Below are 4,416 nucleotides of genomic sequence, written 5' to 3'. Positions count from 1 at the left end.
GTATTCCAGATGAGGCCACACCACAGTTCTTTGTAGGGACATTACAATATTGGCTGTTTATTCTCAATCCCTTTCCTAATAATCCCTAACGTATAGTTTGCCTTTTTTCACTGCTGCAGCACACCGGGATGACACTTTCATTGAGCTATTCACTACGATCCCAAGATCTTTTCCCCTCTCAGTCTCAGCAAGTTCAGACCCCATTAGCCTATGCTTGAAGTTGGGATTTATTCTCCCAATATGCATCACCTTACACTTACCAACACTGAACTTCATTTGCCACATTGTCTCCCATTCACCCAGTTTGTGGAGGTCCTCTTGGAGTTCTTCACAGTCAGCCTTGGTTTTCACCATCCTAAATAATTTTGTGTCATCTGCAAACCTGGCCACTACTCTCCTCACCCCTAGTCCCATATCACTGATGAATAAATTAAATACTGGCCCCAATACCGATCCTTGTGGAACCCCACTGCTTACTTCCCTCCATTGTGAGAACTGTCCAGTGATTCCTACTCTTTGCTTCCTGTCATTTAACCAGTTTTTTTTTAAAAAAGTATTGTTGTTTTTTTTAAAGAAAAAAGGGAAGTAGGGAATAGGGAAGGGGTACAGTTTGATGTAGTGGTTAAGTGTGCGGACTCTAATCTGGGAGAACCGAGTTTGATTCCCCACTCCTCCACTTGCACCTGGCTGCATGACCTTGGGCAAGCCATAGCTTTCATAAGGGCTGTTCTTGAAAAAGAGCAGTTTCTGTCAAGAGCTCTCTCAGCCCCACCCACCTCACAGGGTGTCTGTTGTGGGGAGGGGAAGAAGAGAAGAAGAGATTGGATTCATACCCCACCTTTCACTTGGAGTCTCAGAGCGGTTTACAAACTCCTTTCCCTTCCCCTCTTTCAGGAACAGCTGTGCCAGAGCTTGTGACTGACCCAAGGTCACATCAGCAGGTACAAGTGGAGGAGTGGGGAATCAAACCCGGTTCTCCCAGATTAGAGTCCGCACACTTAACCACTACACCAGACTGGAGTTTGTAAGCCACTCTGAGACACCTTTGGGTAGTGAAGGGCGGGGTATAAATCCTATCTCTTCTTCTTCTTCTACAAAACGGAAAAAGAGAATAGTGCTTACAGTTACTTTTACAGACTCTGTTACATTACATTAATAATCCTATTTATACAATCAGATAATTCTTTGTGTTGAATCTGGTCACTTAAGTCCATACATTTCTTGATATCTGCAAAAAACCAAGTTATTGCTTTTGCATCATAAAATCATTTGTAACTTCTTAGAAGACATTTATACCATGTTTCAATTGTATTAATTTCATATCTATGGATTCTCATAGTCAAATCTTTTATAACCTCTTAATCTTTTACTACAAAACAAATGTTTACTCATATAATTATGGATCCTTAATATCCTTCTGCTTATAAACAGCCATTCTATAACCAAAGCATTCTAAAGATTATATATTAACCCTTAAGGAGAAAGACATAGCCTAATACTAAATTCAACTTCACATTCCTTATAAAAGTTTTCATACAAATACTGATACAAGTTTATTACCTTAGTACTCTTTTATAATCATGTTTCAGTTGTATTCATTACATATCTATGGATTCTCATATTCAAATCTTATAATTACAAAACCAATCCTTACTCATATAATTATGTATCCTTAATATCCTACTGCTTATACACGGTCATTCTATAAGCAAAGTGTTCTAGAAATTGTATATTAACCCTAAAGGAAAAACAAGTCATGATAATACAAGTCTCATACAAGTCATGATAATATTTATCTTTTGCTACAGCCTTACAAAATTCCATACAGCTATTATTATTTGTTTTTAAGTCACATTATAGAGTTTTTAGCTTAAAATCAAATATAAAAAGAAATAAGTGTTACAAGGTAGTTTTTATATGAAATTCCATTTAACCAGTTGTTAATCCACAACATAACTCATCCTCTTATCCCATGCCTTCTAAGTTTACTCAGGAGTCTTTGTTGTGAGGTACCTTGTCAAAAGCCTTTTGAAAGTCTACCTATATAATGTCTATGCGCTTGTTCACTTTCTCAAAGAATTCCAAAAGGTTGGTGGGGCAAGACATCCCTTTGAAGAAGCCATGTTGATTTTCCCTTGGCAAGCTTTGTCTTTCTATTGCCTTTCTTTCATTACAGTTTCTATTAGTTTGCCTGGGACAGACATTAGGCTGAATGGAATATAATTTCCTCGTTCTCCTCTGGATCCCTATTTAAAAATTGATGTCACATTTGCTACTCTCCATTCTTCTGGTACTGCAGCTGAATTTAGCACAATGTAGGCCTCTTCATAAAAACCAATGTGCAAAATTCAGTAGGATTTAAAAGATTCAATATATCGTGCTTCTGTGAGGGTCTCTGTTAACCAAATAAGCTCTTTTTATGTTCAAAAAAGGAGAATAAGAATTGTTGGGTTGTGGCAACAGACGAAATGAAGACTTCTTACACTTTGTAATGAAGACTCCCTGCTGACTTTCCTGAAATAAAGTCTAGTTTTATATGTGGTGGCATTGTTAGGATATTATCTACTGTCACTTTCACAGATAAGCTAAAACTGAGGGAGAAAGATCTGAGAACAGATTATTTTGAGGAGTGGGTGATGAAATAAGAGCTTCTCTGCATTTTATTGTAAATGCTCCACAGAGTCCAGAAAGGTATGTTTTGGTAGGAGATGAACAGGCTCACAGTGACTTGACACTGAATCCATAGAGTCACTACTGATGTGACAGAACAAGCTGATGCAGGGCAAGTAGCAATTGCTCTGTTGTTGAGTTGGTTCTGCAGAGCAGAAAAGCATTCTGCATCTTCAGGCAATCTAATTTTTTTTTACATAAGGATGCATGAAAACTGGCTTAAGGTGTTTTCTTTTTGCCTCTATTCAGTCTTCAGCCTTTGCACTTCTATGCAGAGATGCAGGGTGGAATTTTTTCCAGTGCTTTATTTTCCATGTCTAAAGATTCATAAAATTAAAAACAATGATTATTTGCCATTACCACTACAGTGACTTGTGACAAACAATCCAACCATGGGAGGCAGTGGTGGCTCTGGATCTTTCCCACATCCTTTCCCCCAGTAGTCTTTTCTGGCCTTGGGAAAGCATATTCCTGGGGTTATGGGACCTACACAGACTACTACTGATGTGGGTTGACAGGTTGCAGTGGGAAATGGGAAGGGGGCAAAATGGGTATGTGCAGCTCTGATTTTCAGGTCATGTTTTTCTTCTTTAAAAAACTCATATCACATGGTACCACTTTTGTGGTATTGAAACAGGGAACAGTCTTCTTCTTCCATTATTGTATTGAGAGGTATAGGTAACTGGGTAACATCTTCATATAGACCAGTGGGGTATGCCTGTCATCTACTCTTGCTTCGTTTGATTCTACCACAGGCTGTGTCCACCGCAGGCTGTGACATCATTGGCCATTTGTACAAATTGTACAAATTCATTACAGTTTATGTATTATGGAGTCACATTAGCATGGAACAAGGGAATAAGTGAGAAAAGGAGCCTTTACTATCCCTAACTTCAGATGGCAAAATGTTCAGCAAGGCTCATCAGCAGGGCTCAAACATCGCCCACCACAGAGGATAGTGTCTGACCATTTGGTGGTAGAAGGTGACTTAAATGAAATTGAATTCTGCATAGCTTCTTATTTTGGTGATGGAGTGCCATTGAGTCACAGTTGACTTAAGGCGACCTTGTGAGGTTTTCAAGGCAAGAGACATTCAGAGGTAGTTTGCCATTGCCTACCTTTGTATCACAACCCTGATATTTCTTGGAGATCTCCCATCCAAATGCTAGCATCTGACAAGATTGGGCTGGCCTGGGCTATCCAAGCCAGGGCAGAGTCTTATTTACACAAAGTTTATTTCTGAAATCTAGGCTCAAAGGAGCAGATAAAACTTGAGGGTATAGAAGTGGATGACAAGCTGTGGTATAGTTTGTAGTGCTCACTTAACACTGATTTGCCTTTGGTCTATTGATTTTGGTGTATAACAGAGGTGAAAAATTGAGTTCTAAGTTTCAGCTTTTGATGGTCTCGCTAAAAGAGGTTTTCAAGTTTTCAGAATGAAAACTAGATTGTAATGATTGCTGGTTTTTTAATGTTTGGACAAAGAGAATTGAGAGCAAGTTCTTTATCATTTTACCAGGAATGTGGTATTTGTCTGGGTACAACTACATAGTTCTCACTAAAGCTCCTGAAATACATGCTATATTAGGGCTGCCAAGTGGGGGCGGGGGCGGGGAAACCCCCGCTTTGGAGGCCCGATTTCCACCACGGTGGAATTGGGCCCCGGGGGGAACTCCGCCCCCCGAAGCGCGTCACCAGAGGTGACGCAGCCACGTTGCTGACGTTGGGGGCATGGCTGAGGGCGGC

General features: G+C 39.9%; 1 protein-coding gene across 1 annotated transcript in view; it reads left to right on the top strand.

The window, feature by feature from the left end:
* KCNK17 (potassium channel, two pore domain subfamily K, member 17) overlaps positions 1-4,416 on the top strand; it is a 34,172-nt gene that overhangs the window by 15,143 nt on the left and 14,613 nt on the right. The window lies entirely within an intron of this gene.

This window comes from Gekko japonicus, unplaced genomic scaffold (assembly GCF_001447785.1).
Source record: "Gekko japonicus isolate JY-2015 unplaced genomic scaffold, Gekko_japonicus_V1.1 scaffold506, whole genome shotgun sequence".
NCBI classification, from domain to species: Eukaryota; Metazoa; Chordata; class Lepidosauria; order Squamata; family Gekkonidae; genus Gekko; species Gekko japonicus.
This window is presented reverse-complemented; position numbering and strand designations above follow the sequence as displayed.